Here is a 21,006-nt window from a genome sequence, read left to right on the forward strand (position 1 = left end):
CTCTATTTGGTAAACCAAATTTGGTTCAATAGTTGGAGTTAAATTCAGTTTCGATTGTTTATTAATTTTTTTTTTCTTTTATTGAAAAGGCAAAAATTGTATTTCTATCAACAAGAGAAGTATGAAAAGTATAATAAGCAGCGACGGGGGTAGCGAATTTCTCTAGGGGGCCAAGCTAAATCATGTACTCCCATGGTGGTTGTAATTTAGATTTTCGTTCTAAGGAAACAAAACTTATTTGTTTAAGTATAGAGTTCAGTTAATTTTAACATATCTAAAGTTTCAACAATTGGGATAAAATATTGTAAAGTAGCTTTTAAAGTTTTAAAATTTTGAACATTTTTTTCTCTTAAAATATCATCAATCATGGATGATTTCCATTTTCCCATCAATTACTCAAAAAATTTAAAACCTAAAGATTGGATATAATAAATTACTTATAAAACATTTTTTTTTTCTTAAAAACGTGTGAAATACAAAACCTAAATTACTGTTTGGGTGAAGTCAAATAAAATGAACAATTATACAAAAGTTTGTCTTTACCTCAAAATCTATATAAAGAACAATAATATATATATATATATATAGAGAGAGAGAGAGAGAGAGAGAGAGAGAGAGAGAGAGAGAGATTAAATTCTATAAGGATGGGGTGTAAAACTCATGTTTTACATCATGCAATAAGTGATTGCCACATCAGCATTTTACTTAAAATCCAATACATCCTACCACAACTAATAACATCTCGATAGATTCCCAATTTGGTTGGATTTATATATGGGTATTAGAATTGATTAAGTGTGATTGTGTTTATTCTTAAATATGTGATAAGATGATATGACATGTTGGGATTGGAGGGGTAAAACATGGGTTTTACACCACTTCCTTATAGAATTTAATCTCATATATATATACACACACACACTACTATTTAATGGGCTTTCCTCGTTTGGGATCTCTTTTTTTAGTTCAAAAATGCTCGTACATCCCATGTTTAAGTAGAGACAAAACTAAAGGACAATCCACTAAAACATTGGCTAAAAAACAGGGTCACTCTTTCCATTTATTTTCAAATTGCTTTATCCACTTATAAATTAGATTCTCAAAATAAAAATTATATAAATATATATATATATATAATAAATATGTAATATTTGTTCATTTCTTAAAGCTAGCCTCATGACACTCTAGTCATATTAGCAGTTCTAAATACATAATATTAATGAGAAAACATTAAAACCTAAATGAAAAATTATGACACTATAAAAAATAAAAAATAAGCCTCATCGTAGGCGTGAAGCGCGTGTGATGAGGCTAGTTAATTTTTGAAACTTATAAGAAATATATAATACTCTAGCAATTAATGTTGAGCCACGTCTTTTAATATCTGTGTACAACACTAATATCCATTCACATTCATAGTTACTGCTTACTAATTGCTATCTTCGACAGCAGAGAAGGGTGACAAAGGGAGAGGGAAATAGAGAGATACCAGTTAATTACCACAGTTTAGTGAATGGCAGGGCGATGGATTAGCTTGACAAGGTGGCACTATAGGGCAGTACCGTGAGACAGTTTTATTTATTTTTGTTAAAAAAATGGTGATTTAGAATATGTTAAACATGAGTATCATAGATTCCATGTCTAACAGCATTGTGTCGATTGTTTATTAATGGATTGCCATTTGATTATAGTTGTCAATAACGCTCACATTGCTCTGTTTCAAAATAAATCCTCTTGAAGCGACCAAGTTTTAGAAGATGTGGGACACTTCAAGTCTTGAAGGATGGACTTTCAAGTTAGTCGAAGGTGATGAAAGTGCAAGGAATTGGTGGATGAAGGTTCTGCTATTGATAATGCTTCTTCCTATATTTAAATTGATGTTCCATTCTTCAATGTATCTGTCTCTTTTAATATATGTTGTCAATGTTGATCTCTGAGGTTAGCAGCTGTAGTTTTTGAAAGAAAATAACTCTATAAGACCCTTCATTAGTATTTGTAGGCCACCTTGACATCTATATAATACTATGATTAGAGGCATTTTTAATGTCTATATTACTATATATGCATTGTTGTTGGTGTACCACCCTATCATGGTTTAGGAGAGAAATAATGATTGATTGGCACCCAGTAAAGGCAGATGGGCAATTAATTAGACACTTCAATGAAAAACTTAGCACCAGAAGCCGAGAAATCAGTGTCTTTTCACAGAAACCTGTTGAACCAGGACCAGCTCTCAGTCTGCTTAATTATCTTTGTAGATAGAACAAACATGCTGGTCCAATAGATGTGATTACCAAACAACAATACAACACTTACTGGATCGATGTTTGGATTAGTTGAAGTCTCCCATCAAATGACAAAACATTTGCTGCCCATGAATTGATTCTCACCAAAATCTTATTGATTACAGGGCTGCAATCTTATTGCCTTTAGCTTCAAACAATTCGATAAACTGGATTTGGTTTGTTATCCATTTATGCTTTTGACAATATTTGATTCATGATAATTGTGGCTATTTAAGTTTTCTATATTGCTATTTCAGGCTTTTATAAAGTTACAAGAAATGTTAATTTTAGAGATACCTAAAGCCAAATAGCAACAAAATTTGCATTTGAAAGGTTGAATTGTTTTCTCTCTCTCCCTAAGATATAAACATTTTTATGTATATTCGTTATTCTTTACATGTTTATGACACAAGTTCTTATGCTATAAGTGTCCGTTTAGTTGAGATGATAGAAAAGTGGAAAGATAGAAAATTATGGAATGACAGAAAAGTCAGAGGATGGAAAAGATTTAGTTTTTCCTTTATGTGTGTTTAGTTAGAGGGATGGAAAAGTGAAAGAATAAAAATCTTTTTTGTTTGGTTGTGAAGAAAAGTGGAATGATAGAAAATGTAATTTATATAAATTTACTATTATGTCCTTAGTACATATTATGTAAAATATAATTTCTTTGTACTCATTAAAGAAGAAGACAATATTAACTATTAATAATTAAAATTAATAAAATAACATTATATATAATATAATATATTAATTATTATTATTTTGTACTCATTATATTATTTTCCTTTATTATTATATATGATATATTAGTGGCTCGAAAAAAAAAATGAAAAGAAAGTACAAAACTGGAGCTGCACATGTTGTTTGATACTTTGATTGTTTCACGTGGTTGTGGCTGTGCAGAAGAAACAAAAGAGAAGCAATTGGGGAGAGATATCAGATGTATTTTACGTGCTGGAGGAGTGTAAGTGAGACTTAATTTGGGGCAATATGGTAATTGGACAAGCAACAAGCTTTTCATGCTTGTTCTCTCTATTTTGCAGAGACACATTTTGTGTGGGTCTGGGTGGAAAATGCCTAGGCTCCACCCAAAAATTTTCTTTCCCCCTTCTTACCAAACAACACACAAACTCATTTTTTCTTCTATTTTTTCTCCATTATTTTCCATCTACTTTATTTCACCTTCAACCAAACACAGCCTAAAGGTAGAGGAAAATTTTGTACTTTATGGAATGTTAATTTATGGAAAGTGATGTAAACAAGTTCTTATTGAGTATTTTAGCTTTTTCTTTTAACGTGAAATTAATTAATTAATTATCTTTTTATTTATTTATTTACTACATAGCACGGGTGAACAACTGTCGACTAGTAGTAGTATATTATCAAAATCAGTTACACATTAAGATGAAAAAAATATGTGACAATGGACAATAGACATGCCTTAAAAATATTGAACATTAAATAAACACAATACAAAAAAAAAAAAAAATGGCAAGGATTTGCAGCAAATCCTACAAAATAGTGACGTGTCAATATTTGAAAACAACACATGTCCAGGACAAGGCAAGGTAAGGTGTTGAATTTACACAACAGGTATTGTTCTCAAATATTGACACGTCGCTATTTTGCAAGATTTGCTACAACTTAATTTGCAGCAAATCTTTGCCCAAAAAAGAATATTATTTATTAACTTACTTTTTTGTAGTTTTTCAGGAACGTGAGTTCATTTTTGGTTTAACTCGTACAATTTTTCAATTTAAAACAGTAGTAACAATTGTGAATTGAGGCTTATTGTGTTTGCCATTAATTTCTCTTTTGTTTGCCAGTACTATTACCTCATTAGAGTAGTTCCTAAAAATCCTCCCATTAAATTAATTTAGCGCTTTTGATGCTAACATTAACGGTAGAATTGATGGAGCTCTTACAATGGATTTGGAGAGTCATTTGGACAAGTAGGAAAACTTTTTTGTTTTCTTCATAACATTCAATTGATTAAATGCCAGAAAAAACCTGGAGGTCCTCGACCAAGTAAGCCTATATGGAAGCCTCCTGATGCTGGTAAGTTGAAAACGCAACTCTCATGGAGAGGTTATGACAGCCTTATTCGAGATTATCCCCATGCCATCTTCAGTGGTAATTTTAGAAACTCTTACTGCTAGAAGATCAATACTTTTTCTTTTGGAATTGGATCTGCACAGTTCAATCTTTGAGGGAGACTTTGGAATTTTTATCAAAGATATACGAAGTGGAAAGCTATCCCATTCTTCCTCTAGTCATATTATTAAAGACATTCTATCTTCAGCTAGCTCATTATTAAAGCTATTCTCTCTCTCGTACATTTAGGCAAGGCAACATTTTAGCTCATGCTTTAGACAAGGATAGAGACTTTCTTTTCCTATCTTAATTTGGATGGAATCTGTTCCTCTTGATATTTATAAGACTTTTGTATCTGATTATTTAGCTATTCAATAATATGCCTCCCAGGGCTGTATCTAAAAAAAAAATGATTTGAAGAGTGTGGAATTGGAAATGTTGAATTTAATAGATTGGGAAATTTGTCTTCAATTAATATATTACTTTTCAATGAACTTTTTGGTTAGCCTATGAGGCAATTGAAAAGAATATATATTAAGCACAAAGTCTTTCGGTCTAAAATGCTTCTAGAGCTAAAATTATGCCATAACCATGAAAGTGTTGGTCATCCTTACCGAGTCACTGTGAAGGCAAAGTTGCCCAGAAAAGTGAAGATGAAAACTTCATAAAGATTTTTATTTTCCTATCTTTGAATCAATTATTTTGCCAATGTTTGTTTTTCATCTCTTTATCAATGCTGTACTTTCTCTCTTTTCATTGATTAAATGAAAGAAAATTAGGCTCCAAATTGGAATTTTTTGAGAAAATTCAAAGTGGAACATTAACAAATATCAACAATGTTCAGGTACAAATTTTTTTGAACAATTTTGTTTTAAATGCTCTCCACATGATGTTTGCATTCATGTCGAATTTCCTCATCTTTGGCTGTATAATTTCATTTTTGCTAGGTGTCCCTAGCTTATGGGTAATTAATGAGTATTTCCGGAGTACTATAAATGCATACTTCTCCCTCTCACATAATTGTAGGCTCTATTAATTAAATTCATGGTAGGACCCAATATGAGAGGAAGGAGTATGTATTTATGGTACTCTCGGAGTATTTAATAATTCTCCCTAATTTATTACTCTTTTTACTTTTTATATGCTTAACAAATTATATATGAGAAAGATATAAATGATTACTGGCTTACAGCTTACTGCATAATTGTACATGTAAAACGAAAATTCCAGAAAATGTTCATGAAGCATTATCTATACAATTTTACTACAGGATATCGGTATTAAAAGTCTTGTTTCAATTTACAAGATTGTAAAATTCTTACAAAGGAATAAAAAAAATAAAATAAGTTTACCTTTTATTCAAGAAAATATACTACACATTATTAGTAATTTTCTTGGTCGAGCTGTGGCTCTTTGGCAAGATTTTTTTTTTTTTTTTTTTTTTTTTTTTTTTTTTTTTGCAATAGCCAATACTATATGTATATTTATTTAGGCAAAATTTTAGCCATTTTAACTCACACTTTTTGTGGTCGATTAATATTTTAAAATCATATGTATGTCATATTATACATAAAAACAAATCAAACAAAAAGATTGTAGTTTATATCAATAATTAAACTAAAAAAATTATACAATTAAAAATATAATTGAAATATGAAAATCAACAAATGATATTAGAAGAAGAAAAAAATTTTAGGTATATCACTCAATTAAACTTGACGTGAAATTTAGAATTAACTTCCATATGCACTTGTACTTGCACTTGCATGAATTATACTTACATGTATCTCCTGTGTTCAATGAATTTTATCATAAAATCTTATATCATATTATTTGATTGGCATTATTAAGACCATTGAAAAGTAGCTACAAAATTTAATTTAATTTTGATTAATATATTTTCTTTTAAAAAATATGATTTAAAAATGTCATTTACTTCATAATATTTAAAAATATCATTATTAAGCACTACATAAGATATGAAGAATTTTTAAGGAAAATATCATTTACTTCATATTATTTAAAAAAATGAAAATTAAAAGAAAATCCGTGCAAGGCATGCACAGGCCTATATCTAGTAGGAGTCGATTTCTTATTTGTTTACTCATTAATAGTTTTGGGTAAGTGATCAAATGATATTATAGAAGAGAACGCGTCACTACAAATTGTCTCAAAGGAGATGTAAATCCCACTTTAATTTTGGGTCAAAGATAACCACCTAAACACTTGCAAAATTCTTTTTTTTCCCCCTAACAGAATGACAATGACCATGCAGTATTAGAGGAACTTTCCTAATAATAATGTCAATTAATTTTGTGGAAGTCACGAATTTGAATAGTTCCTTAGAATTGTCAGCAAAAGGCCAAAACCATCTACTTAAATAAATAGTTGAGTGGAATAGGTTGGCAATCATTCCACACGTTAAGAAGTTACAATAATTAAAGCTTGACCTTGTAGAGCAATTAATGTCAACTTCTTTGCCAATCAAAGCTCCTCACTCTTCCTCTCGAAAGTCAGAGATGGAGGAGTTCCAGATCTTCTCAATCTCAGACATATATCACTGTCCAAGAGCTCACAGATATGAACCGTTTCTCCAATATGGACAAATCTGTGGTCGTCTCAATATTACTCTCTGGCCATAACCAATGTGAACCAACCCTCAAATCCCATAAACTTCATTATCAATTATGAGTCACCAGCCCAGCAAAACAACTTGACCATCGAGTTCAAACTCATCTGTGACCCCTGCAGGCTGCAGCCATGGCAACAAAGATAATATTCGTGAAGTCAACGTGCCCATCAAAGAGCTTCTCAACTCTACAGGACACAGCAAGCAAGTTCATGCAGTTTGCTATGTACCAGGTCACAAAACCCTCTGGAAATATAGAGGGTATGTTGAAATTTTCCCACAAGTTTTGCAAGATTGTGGCTGTTCCAGATTTGCTAAAGGATGTGCCTAGAACTATATATGGTCTTGGTCTACAAGTGGTAGAGCCTAGTGCACCATATTTTGGTTCACATGGGTATTATCCAATGCCACCATACCATTATCATTTACCAGTCATATCCACCACCACCTCCAGCTTATCATATGCCTCAGCCCTCCGGGTACCCTTACCGGCCTCAACCAAGATATGGGTACCCACCACCCACCAATTCAGCAGCCACATAAGAACAATTAATTAATTCAGGATTGGTGCGAACTGTATTGATGATGGGTCAAGCTCTTCAAGGGGTAAAACTGCCATCTGGTGCATTGAATGGAAACTTTGACTTTGGTGATTTTTTTGGCTCCTGGAGGTAAAGTCTAGAGTCACAACAAGATTCGTATCAAAGTATCAAATTTTATAATTACTAAGATGACAGGTTATGATTGAATTATATAATTACAATAAAAGCTATTTCAATAATTACACTAAATTTTTTTTTTCAATATGTTGCATTAATCATAATCTACCACCTCACCAGTTGTAAATTGTAAAATTGATTATCTAGTCTAGACTCTGTGGGCTAAATCTTTAAGCATCAAAGCAAAATAAACTTTTCGGGGGCATGCTGCAAAAACTTTCTTGAAGTTTATTACAATTTAAATTGTAGAGGACCGTGCTTAGTGCCTTGCGTAGTTCATTGGAAATTTATAGTCCACTTTGCAGAAATGAACTCACAAATGTGATTGATCATCAAATCGCTGTCCATTCTTGTGGCCCACATGCGACTCTTGGTCATCCTCTTGTGCAACTCATTTGGCAACTCTAAGCACGAATTGTCTCACATTGCCACTTGGCATCTCATGTCGTACCTCCTTAAGCTCGATGATAGGGACAAAGTCAGAATTTTGAGTTAGGAGAGCAGTTTTATTATTGGCTGTGTGTAATGGTTTCAACCTCTGATTCTGCTACTTAGCTATTGAGTTTTTTGTTTTCTGCTTTTTGTTTTTTTTTTTTTTTTTTTTTTTTTTTTTTTTTTTTGTGTGTATGGGTAAGAACAAAATTATTTTTGTTTCAAATTTTTTAAAGGGCAGGTTATTTATTTTGGATAAAATTAGTTAATTGAGCTTAATTTTGTTTTTAGTCTTACTGGTCATTTTTGTTGTTGAGTTTTTTTTTTTTGGTTTTGTATATTTTGTTTTATATTTTAGATCTATAATTTTTTTTTTTTTTTATAGTTACTAAAATGTGAAAAATGCAAGAACTACAAGTTTTTTTTTTTTTAATAAATTACTAATGTGATAAGTAATTACTAGTAAGTAAAAATATGCTGTGAGTGGTATGCCTATATACAAACCAATAAAAATTTGCTACTAAAACAATTTGTAAAAATATTATAAAAAGGTTTGTGAGTATAGCATTACTCTTAAAAGAATTAATGATATTGTTAAAGGAAAGCAAAATGTAATTTTATAGAATAAAATTGCTAAAATTAATACACATATATATAATAATTTTTTTTTTTTTTTAATCTGGGGGGCATTGGCCCCTTAGTCCAAGGGTGGTTCCGTCCCTGCTCGATGGTGATGACTTGATTGAATGGATTGTAGGCTCCCCCTTTAGGAGCCGAGTCAATATGCTAGAACCATAATAGGGATTCCTCATGTTCCCTGCCCCTTGCAAAGTTCCCAATCAAATGCAACACTTGTAAATCCATTGTCAACTAAATTCACGTCTATTTGATCTTCAAGGTCGTGGAAATAGCAAATGCTTCTCTTTTGTCACATCTCATCTCCTCAATATATTTTGTCATTGAGGTTCCATCACTTCCAAACTTAATGTCTTGTCCATCAAGTCTATCAAAACTAAATTGTCCGATATTATTAGCGTTGAATCCTTCGGGTCTCTCAAGCCTAGAAGTACTAGAAAGTAGAAAGTCTAGTAAAAAAAAAAACGAAGAAGGAAAAGATACTTTTACCTTCCACACTCTTATACCTCTCAAAGTCATTTTCTTGATTATATGATTATGATGTTCAACATCATCAAAGGTCCTACTACTCTCCCGATAAAAATAGTATTCTAACTTCCAAATCTTCAAATATATATATTACGATGAAGCTTTTCTTGTCAGCAATTAAATTAAGAAACGGCTCAATGTCATTGTGTTAATCTAATTCTCTGCTCTTTAAAAGATAAAATAACAAAAGGCTTATATATAGAGCACTCTGTGAGCTTAGAAAGTCTTGTAGTTAATGTTCCTGTTTGGATTCAATGCCACAAGTTAATCACCGACCGCCAAACCAATCTCTCTTTGCTTGAAGGCCACTTGAAGATTTTGCAACAGTCTCTATGGTTTCACAACAAAACAAGTGGTCATCTTGTATTTGCAGTGGTAAACCCCTCTCAAGTATATGACAATTGGAGAGGATGAAAAACTATTTGGCTTTCCTAAAGTTTTCTCAATGAGATTTGTGGCCGTCTTTTTGTCTAGGATATTAGGGAAAAAATTGGCTTTTGTCCCTTTTAAAAAAACAATCCAGCATTTTGCTCTTTTTCCCAAATTAATTAGGAAAATGCCCCTCTTTTGAAACTCGATTTTCTCAAAATCGAGTTAAGCCCTATAGTGACATTTTTAATGAGCCTATAGTGACGTTTTAAGGACTTATAATGGTGTAATGGCGTTTTGTAATCCGATCTCCATAAAGTCAAGTTATAGGTAAAAAAAAAAAAAAAAATTGCACGTAACTCGACTTCATGGAGATCGGATTACAAAACACCACTATAGGTCCTTAAAACGTCACTATAGGGCTCCAGAATTTTTTTTTTTTAATAAATCGATTTTGAGAAAATCGAGTTTCAAAAGAGGAGCATTTTCCTAATTAGTTTGAAAAAGAGGGCAAAATGCTATTTTTTTTTTTTTTGAAATGGGCATTTGCCCATTTTCTCCAGGATATTATGGTTGTTTTTCTTTCTTATATGGTGTACAAACGAAGATTTGATTGTCTACAACTTATTTGATAAATTTTTTGTCGGACAAATATTTAAATTACTTAATTTCGCTCAATGGATCTTGATTTCATCCTTGATTACACCAAATGATTACTGTTAACATTAAAAACAAATACATTGAAAATTTCTTATTACAAATAGACTTCTCTAAATTTACAAGAAAACTTGTAAATTACTCGTGCATATGCACAGGTACAATTAAAGACAATCACAATTATACACATATATAAGTTTAAATTATACCTGGTGTAAGAGTTACAGTTTACACTTTTTTTAAGTCATAGATTTTTAAAATGTGTAATGGTTTCTCATTATATATATATATATTTATATTTATATAATTTAGAATCTAATTAGATTTGATCTCTTCTATTTTTGTACCAAATAATTCACTTGCTACAAAATTTAAAAATTAGATGGGATAAGTGTAGCAAAATTAAACTCCAATTTAAAATCTAATTGGATTTGGACTCTTTGATTTTTACACCCAACTAGTATGTAACCCGTGCTACCGCACAGGAATGAATATATTATTAATCATGAGTTTATTCATATTTAAAAGGCTCAGTTAAGTCTAAATTTATATTATTAACCAGAAAATTTCATTAACAAAACTTAGAAGTATATATATATATATATATATATATATAAAATAAAGTTATAAGAATTTGATATCATTATGTTTCTTTAAAAGAAAAAAAGGGAAGAGAGGAGAAGAAATGGAAAGGAAAACTTAAATTGTTAGATCTATATATCTGAACCATGTCATACTATTTCAGAAAACAAAGTGTTTTAACTTATCATATTTCTTGGGTAAAACTCCATAGTGTTCCATTAAGCAACTGAGCATGCATTCAACTACTCAAAAGATTTTCTCCAAAAAAAAAAAAAAATACTCAATAGATGATGAGAAGAAAACAATTAATAGCCTATTTGACATCACTACATTATAGTCATGATACAAATTCTTACGCAAAATTCAATAGACATTATAAGGAAAATTTTGATGCATTCAAGCAAATATATAACTGATCCAAACAGCCACAATACAATTATATACACTATATTGACTTGGTCGAAAAATTAAAATAACTAAAAACATAGTAATCAAAGATGAAATGAGCACCCTTTCCAAGCTCTGCAATTTGTTTCATAGCAATAGACACAACACAATTATTGATAAAACATGAATATTCAAATAAAATTTAACCTTTTACATGTTTAACTTAGTTCTGTCTCTTTGTTACAATAGGAATGAAAGAAACTGAAAAAATATAACTATAAAAAATTCATATTTCCTCAGTTTCTTTTATATATAAAGTGTGTGAGGACACCATTTTTGCTGATACAAATTTAATATTATGCTTTATATTCATTGTAAGTCTTGTAAGTCTCAGAACATATCTGCCAAGAGGGACATAGAAGTCTCTAAATTTGTGAGAATGTCCTTGCAAATCAAAATGGGAAATTGCTATTAACGTACAAAATGCAATAAATCCATCTACTTTCAAGCTGCAAATTCCCTCTCAAACTTTGATTTCGACATTAAATCCTGAGTTTGGCATCAGGATGAAGCTGCAAATGAAGAAAAGAAGAAGTTCAATATTGTTTACCTAAGAAAGAAGAAAAAAAAGAAGCCTGAAACTGGGGAAAACAATTCCAAAGGATAGATTAAGCAGTCTACATAATTCATTGAAATAATCCAATATTAAATCCTAATTTGTGGTCAAGTGCAGATTTCTTCTTGGCATTCTCTATTCTTTAAAAAGACTTTTGAGAGAGGGCTTAATTTTTTATTCTTTTGAGTCAAAGTAGTGTAAATCTCATTCAAAACTCTAATGTAATTCTGATTGACAACAATAATCAAACACATTCAAGGCAACTCATCAAATGATAAAACACCCAACTCACATTTGCACCAAAACTAAGCTGCCTAACTCACTGGCTTTTGATGAAAGAAAGTCCAAAACCTCAGCTGAAATTTTTTTACTACAAAGAGGCAAGTACTTTTAGCTGGAAAAAAAAGAGAAGAAAATGAAGTCTAAAACTCTTCCCAAACCTATATAAAAAAGAGGAAAAAAAAAATGAAAGAAAATGTTCATCAAAGTGTCCTTCACAGTAAAATATATATTAGTGCAAGGGCATGTTGTACAATCCCTCATTTGTCCTACTTGCAGGAATGCTATGTATAAAATACAATATCACTCCAATTAAAATCAACTCCAACTATCTTTTATAGAATTTAAAAAATATATATCATATGTTACAATGGTGTCCTTCTAGAAACAAAATATAAAGCACATAGTATGACACAAAACATAGAAATTAGCAGAGATCAAAATACTTGCAGCAAGTAAACTATTTAATAGAATTTACAAATTTCAAATTTCTCAAATGAGCATTAAAACCAAATTATGCTTAAGTAGAAATTGTCCATCAAAAGAATAATGTCTGCTACAAAAAAGCTTACCATAGATATAGGATGGCAAGATGCAGAGAAATAAGTTTCAAAGAACAAAATGCCCATTGTTCCTAATTTCCTGCTTCTTAGCCAAGTTTGCATTCTATTACATGTTCGAATATATATCAATATATATATATATATATATATATTTTAAAAAAATCAATAGAAAAGGGGAAAATCCCTAAACTTACCATTAAATTATGATATTCATTGTAACGCAATTACATGCCTCAATCACTGTGATTTGTGAACTCTTAGACCTTTACATCACAACCCTAGGAAAAATAATTAAAAAAAGAAGCCCTCAAAGAAGTTGTAAACAACGAAATAGAAAGAACATAGGAAACCAAATTATAAAGAGGAGCAACATGTGAAAAATAACACCTAGTATGAATTTCAAATTAAATACATAGATAACTCTCACAATCAAATTTATAAATGATTGAATTATAGTATTTTTATGAACTGCATCAATAACTAATAAGCAAAATTTTCGAAAAAAAAAATTTTGGTTCAATGAACGAAGCAAGTTAAATTATTGATAATGAGGAGATATTTGATAGAATTTTAATAACAATAATTAATAGTTCTTATGTGATTATTTAATATTAAAAAAGTCTATACTGACACACCACTTACAGCTTCATTACAACCTAAACTAACTTGGATTTGGTTAATAACCCAAAACAAAATGAATTCTAACCCAAATACCTTAATCAAAACCAATCCAATATTACATTACATTACATTACTCCAGTATTTCAAAAACCAAACACAGCTAGCCCAACATGAATGATATGTAAGTAAGTATTAAGATAAAGAATCCAGGCTAGCTAGGAAAAAAAAAAACCACAATCAGATTTTTTTTAGGGTAAAAAACAATGCTTTCGGTAAAAAATTGCGATAACAAAATGAAAAAACTACTCAATGAGGGAACATTGTTGCCACCACCATCATCATTATCGTCATACCCAACTACAAACATGTCTTCTTTACATTGAAACTCCATTCAAAATTAACACCCATTTATAACAAAAACTACTTCCTACTTTAATAATTAAAAATTTTCCTTCACCACTTTGGCAAGCTTTATAAATGCAAGAAACATCTAGAAATCCTACTAAAAAAGAGCTAATCATCACCAGCTGTTTTACAATGCATGTCAAACCTCGCTTGAATCCTCTGACATTCAACCAGTCTTTGTCTTTTCTATACTTTCTTTCTTCAAAAATATATTGGACAATCCTGACTGTGAACAAATAAGTAAATCACAGCCACAATAACTAAGCCAAACACCACATCATTTTTTCTCATATGCTCAATTTTTTTCAAAATTAGTACTCTTCTTCTTACTAAATTCTGAGATCTCTTAGGTAACCCACTCAAGCATTGTTTTATTTTAATACTCTTCACATGTAAGCAATCACTCAAACTTGTTTTCATAACTCATGTTTGTGTCATAACTCATAGCTTTCTTAGCCCTGCAACCCATTAGAAAAAAAAAAAAAACTTTATTGGTAGTAGCAATTTTTTTGTATATGGGTTCTCATTTAAACTCTAATTTTCTTTTCTAAGAAATGCTTCCTTATCTGTATATATCTAATTGTGTTTTCTAGATAAGCAATAAGTAGTTCAAAATTCCTAGTTATCATGCTTTTCATAGGAATAACCCACCAAATTATTCAAAAAGTTTTTCATAGGCACAAACCATAGTAGAAAATTACGAAAGCATTAAATGATAATAAACCAAAATACAAAACTCAAACAATATGATCCATACAAATAAAGAACTATAATAACTCTCTACATCAGAATGTTAAAGGTTGAGCATAAGGAAATAAATTCATAGCTATAAATAATTATAGATATAAACACATTCAAAACTTTGTTTTTTAAATAATTCAGTGACAGGAAATTACGAAAGGCCACAGATATAACAAAAATGGGACGATGATCATTTGACAATCCCAACTTTTTTTTACAAATCAAATAGAAGAAGGAAATTAAAAGGAAGCAAAAACTTACAAAAGGATTTAAGTTTGACAGCTTTTCAGCAGCAATTGCATGATGGTAATCTTGCCTACCATATCCACTTTGGGGTGTTTAAAACTTTTTTCTACACCTACACATCAATAATACTATCGATGTTAACTTTGGAGCAAATAGCAAATCACTAATTTTGTTGGTCCATGATTGTAAGAATTTACAAATAAAATAAAAACTAAACTTCTAGCTTACTATTGTCATAAGGTAAGGCAGTATTTATAAAAATTTGAATTAATTTCAATATCAATTGATTGTTTTTATTACTAATGTCATAAATGATGACATGGTTTGTCTTTATAAAGGATGGAAGAACATAATTCTTTAGAATGCAGCTCCTAATCTACAATTGAAAATATTAACTACAAAATAAGATCATTCTTATCTGATTAAAACCATTATAGAAGGAAAAAAGAATAATTGTTTATAATATTTAGCTTTCTGCATCAAATAGGGAAATAAACACCAGATAACAAATTTATTTTAGAAAACAATAAAGCTTCTATGAGAAATTCCATAAAACATACTCTAAATTTTCTAGATTTAGCCTATCAACTACTCAAAACACATGGATTTTAGAAATATATATATTGGGCAGTGTTGGTGTAGTAATCTAAAGCATTTTCTTATCTTTCTTATTCTCTCTCTCTCTCCTTCACTCTCCTCTGTCTCCCTCACTTGCTAATCTAGCATCAAGCTACTATCCCAACTCTTATAACCTGCATTTAGTAGGTAAAATTTTATGAGTTGTTTAATCAGTCATTGATGATCATAAAGAGGATCTAAAACGCAACATCAGACTCATAACATCAAGATTACATGAGAAAATACAATTCTCATGCAGTCGCAGATATCTCAATAACATGGCACTACACAGTACTAAACATTACCTCATATTTGTTCAGTCACAATGGCCTAATGCTTGTCGTGCTGCTTTTTCTCTTAAGCTTTATCTTACGTTTGGCTCCCTGGACAGCTTCTACATCTACTTGCCTTTTCTTCCACTCACCTTAAAATAAAATCAGAATTAAGAAACAATTGACCAAAATTTGAGTTCAAGCCTTTCTTCGAATAGTTTGATGGGAATTGAGAAACCAAGGAAAAAACTGATTTGAAAAAAACAAAAATAGATAATGGAAAATCCTTAATAGAGAGAGAGGTTGAAGCATAGTCAATCTGTGTTTTCCATGCCCAACAACAATAAAGACAGATTACATGTCACTACTTTCATTTTTGCAATAAATCTAATGAAACACACATGAACAATTTTTATCTGTTCTGAAAACCCATTTATCAATGAGGTTTACCAACAAAAAAATTGGGATTATTCAACTGACATGATTATCAATTTTCTTGTTAACCCTTCTCATCGACATTTCTTCAAACATATGAAACCAAAAAGATACAAAAATTGGAATTATTGTCAGTAACAAAATTAATGGCAATGCAGGCAATCCATAGTAAAAGAGAGAAAAGAAAAAGCACTTAATATTTCAATATAAAACAAATATTGAAATCAATAGAAAAGCAAAAACACCAAATAAGAGATACGATAAAGGGGAAGAATTGACAATTTCTTCTTCTTCTTTGGACTTGGCTTCCCATTGAACACCATGAATTCATAAACAAAATTAAAAAAAATGGCTTTAATTAATAGTAAACATCAAATACCAAATCAAATTCACATATAAACAAACAAATGTTTTCCAAGTTTCACACTGTAACAAAGCAAAATGAAAAGAAGAAATCATAAAAGTACTGCCCATTTCATAAAGTAGAACATTCACATACAAAATGATAGTTACTTAATACAAATAAATTTAGCAAAGAAAGAACAGAATGAATGAATGAATCATAATTTCCCAAATCAAAAAAGGGAATAGTTTTATACAATTTGAAACGGTAATTGAATAGGAAAAAAAAAAAAACCATGCCTACCTTCTACTAAATCCACATATTTTTCAGTAGGGATAAAAGTTTTGCTGTTGGTGATGAATCAACAACAAAACCGGTTTTCCAGATCAAAACCCCAGAAAAAAAAACAAAAATAAACTATGAACACAGATATTAGAAAACAGGGAAAGGCTTAGTGATTTTTGTAATCCAAAAAAGGGAAAAAAAATCGAAAAATTGAGAAAACAAACATTTTCATAGAGAATCCAAGAGCCCGAAACAAAAAAGAATCAAAACCAAAATCAAATCTAAACCTATCCAACAAAAAAAACTCAATAAAAAGTAATGTTTCATTCCCAAATCTTAAAAAAAATGAAGGAAAACGTACCGGAGCCAGTTCCTACGATCTGATGGTGACAAATATATAGCCCATAGATTTTTCTTTCCCTATGTGCTTGCAGCGGTGCTTTAAGTCTAAAGAGGGAACGGAGAACTCTCCCCTTCTCTCTTATTTCTCTGTTTTTGCCCTCTCCAAACCTAAATCATATATAACCCCAAATTTCAAAAAATCAAATCAAAACCTAATGTTACCCAAATACCTAAATAAAAATCAATCCAACCAAATTTCTCAAAACTAATTCATATTTCATACCCATACCCAGATCTAAGAAAGAATGAAAAGAAGAAAAAATTACCGGTGGTAGTTCTCTCAATGTCTGTCTCCTTCTCATCTCTGTATCGCAAGGTTTATTTTTTCCTCCTTCTCTATCTCTGGATCGCAAGCATCGGTGTTAAGAAAATTGAAAAGGAAGCGAAAAGAAAGTATCCGAATATGAGAAACGGAAGGCGCCCTTACGGTGATGTCTCTCTATCTCTGCCTCCCTATTTCTCTGTCTCTCTTTTTTCTTGATCCCTCTTTCTCCTTTCACCGTGTAGTAATCTTTCTTTCACTTAAATTTTAGACAGGTGGAGGAAAATTAGACTCTAATTTCATATTGAAATTGGTGTGGTCCTCACATGAATCTAGACACATGTCACACAATTAGAGTTCTAATTTGGAATTGCAATCTAGACACGTGGCACAAAATTAGAGTTCTAATTTGAAATTGCAATTTGAGTTTCTCTCTGCTTCACCTATTATTTTATATATAGATAATTCACTTGACACAGAAATTAAAAAAAATTAGATAGAACATATGACACAAAATTGGACTCTAATTGTATTTTCTCTAAGCTTTGACTTAAATATATATATATATATATATATATATCATTTACTAAGCCAACCCTAAAATACCTGTTGAAAGCCACAAAATGGAAGGTGCATACTCAATATCACTCCTATATTTAATCTCTTTCTATGATATGACTACTTTGAGTATTTAGATTTAGGAAGATTTTAGCTTTATTTATGAGCAGTGGCGGATTCAAGAATATTTGCTAGGAAGGGCCAAGCTAATTATAATAAAGCTTTCTTTTCTAGCCCCTAACTATATAAAGTTGTACCCTACATTCTTTCATAGTTCCAAATCATAAATAATTAATTTTAAATTAAATTTTTTAGTGATCTTTCATGGTACTAAAATTTTCTCATAAATTATTATTAATACTTTGAAAACATAACTATTAAATTTTAATCTACATATATATTCTTAAAAAAAAAAAAAAAACAGTATAATGTATATAATCAAACAATTTATCTCAATATCTTTACAGTTTAAACATTAAAACTATTGTGAAATATAACTAAAGATTTTCTACCACTAAGAGCATTAGTATTGGTGGTGTCGAATGACTCAAATTGCCATATTGCCAAATTTAGCAACCAATATTAGAAAAATAAGGCTGCATTAGTGGAGCTAAAGGTATAATTTTTGGCTCTTGAGCTGCAACGCACAACCATCTTTGGCTATGCACCGTAGCTTAAATGTTATACTTAAAAAATATATTTTATTTGTCCTCTTATTATTATAATGATTATTTCCTTTTGGGTGTGGTTGTGGTTATTATTTATTGTAGTGGATATATTATTTAGTGTGTTGTTTATATTATTTGAATGTGTTGAATACTAAAATAAAACTATTGATGTTAGGTGTTTTGTAAAGTAAGGTGGTAAAATAGATAAAGTAATTTTTTGTGGTGCCAAAAGCTAAAATTTTTTGCACCACTAATGCTAATGCTCTTAACATTTGCTACAACTTGACGAAATAGTTGACAATAAGTGATGGGTCATCACTTTCAGATGAGCTAACTATATCTTCTCATGTACTTACAATCGATAAATTTAGAGTTGTAACAAAAATTATGTCCCATAGCATTTAATAATAATAACAATATTATTATTATATATGTAAGAACATGTCCCCCAATTCTATGGTTTAAGATACTAAGCAAAACACATGTTACAATTAATTTGTGTTATGGTTACAATTAATTTGTATTATGGGTTGATATTGATCCACAATGGGAAATTTAATTTGTAAAAAATATCATTTACTTCATAATATTTAAAAATTATAATTATTAAGCACTACATAAGATGAAGAATTTTTAACAAAAATATCATTTACTTCATATTATTTAAAAAAAAAAAATGAAAAAAAAAAATCCGTGCAAGGCATGCACAGGCCTATATCTAGTAGGAGTCAATTTCTTATTGTTTACTCATCAATAGTTTTGGGTAAGTGATCAAATGATATTAATTTCCTCATAGAAGAGAACACGTCAGTACTCAAAATTGCCTCAAAGGAGATGTAAATCCCACTTTAATTTTGGGTCAAAGATAACCACCTAAACACTTGCAAAATTCTTTTTTTTCCCCCCTAACAGAATGACAATGACCATGCAGTGTTAGAGGAACTTTCCTAATAATAGTGTCAATTAATTTTGTGGAAGACACGAATTTGAATAGTTCCTTAGAATTGTCAGCAAAATGCCAAAACCATATACTTAAATAAATAGTCGAGTGGAATAGTTTAATTTCTTAGAAATAGGTTGGCAATCATTCCACACGTTAAGAAGTTACAATAATTAAAGCTTGACCTTGTAGAGCAATTAATGTCAACTTCTTTGACAATCAAAGCTCCTCACTCTTCCCCTCGAAACTCAGAGATGGAGGAGTTCCAGATCTTCTCAATCTCAGACATATATCACTGTCCAGGACCTCACAGATATGAATCGTTTCTCCAATATGGACAAATCTGTGGTCGTCTCAATCTTAGGAGCAATAATCTAGTATTTTTTTTGCCTCTGTTTATGGAAAATTTCAAAGGTTAGAAACAAGGACAAATGGAGCTGAGTCGACCCACACAAACTATTCTAGAAGTCTATTAATAAGTTAATTACTCGATCCAGTAATCACGTGAAACATCTCCAGTATCTTTCCTTCTCTCTCACTGTTTCAACCAACATATATCGACCAACATGTCCTTTCCGAGTAATAATCGAGTTGAGCCTTGAGCCTCCTAATTGTTCCAGCTAACATTTAGACGTCGGTGAGTTTGGTAACACGTTCTACTACTACAGTCTCATCAGTAATACCACGAACAACGTACTTTCTTTCAAGCTCTCTCTGTGTCTCTACTTTGTCTTGGCTCTAATCGCATACAACATCACCACCAAACATAGCATTAAAAAAATAAAAATAAAAACTTTCTAGAACCCACATGAAAAAAAATAATAATAGTCAAAATAATCCATCTACACAAAGAAGCAACTACAAAAGGTCAAAACTCCTAGAAAATACCGAAGGTCCGAAACGTCAAAATTTACCTGATAACTCTAAGCTTACCTCGATGGAGAGGTTACTATTTTCCAATTGAAACAGAGAAAGAGAGAAGATAAGAGAAGAGATCGGGCTCCCATCAGATAGAGAGAGAGAAGGAAAAAGGTGAAGACTTTTAGTTGTGTCCAGGAGCAGACTTAGGATTTTTTATTTGGAGGATTAAGTTGCGACGACACTAATATATTTATCAAGATAACCCTCCACACATACACAAACATATATATATATATATATACATGCACACACGCTATTTTATTATATACACACATATATACACATACCCAAAACAAATGTTTAATATTTTCAATCAAAATTATGTTTGATGGCGATCTTTCATAAAATAAAATTTATTTTTACCGTTTTCATAGTAAAATTCTTAAAAAGTTTCATTTTCAATACAAATTATCAAATTTTATTCTAAAGGAAGTAAAAAATATTTCAATTGAACTAATAAAATTTTCAAAAACATGAATGATCCAAAACTTGGAGGAAGAAGTTAAGCTTTGA

The 21,006-nt window shown here is 30.6% G+C and overlaps 1 long non-coding RNA gene across 4 annotated transcripts; it reads right to left on the minus strand.

Annotated features, from left to right (window-relative positions):
• Positions 1 to 11,531: 11,531 nt before the first annotated feature.
• Positions 11,532 to 17,677, minus strand: LOC115968526. 4 transcript variants are annotated; one of them, XR_004086753.1, is made up of 6 exons: positions 17,411 to 17,677; positions 17,104 to 17,252; positions 15,713 to 15,831; positions 14,805 to 15,541; positions 12,971 to 13,039; positions 11,532 to 11,890 (listed from the first exon to the last, which is right to left on the minus strand). It is a non-coding gene; the product is annotated as an uncharacterized LOC115968526 (long non-coding RNA). The 4 variants fall into 4 exon arrangements; XR_004086751.1 differs by lacking the exon at positions 12,971 to 13,039 and having other exon boundaries at positions 17,411 to 17,676; XR_004086752.1 differs by lacking the exon at positions 12,971 to 13,039 and having other exon boundaries at positions 14,805 to 14,901; positions 17,411 to 17,668.
• Between the last annotated feature and the right edge of the window lie 3,329 nt (positions 17,678 to 21,006).

The sequence above is a fragment of the Quercus lobata genome, chromosome 11, assembly GCF_001633185.2.
Source record: "Quercus lobata isolate SW786 chromosome 11, ValleyOak3.0 Primary Assembly, whole genome shotgun sequence".
Lineage (NCBI taxonomy): Eukaryota > Viridiplantae > Streptophyta > Magnoliopsida > Fagales > Fagaceae > Quercus > Quercus lobata.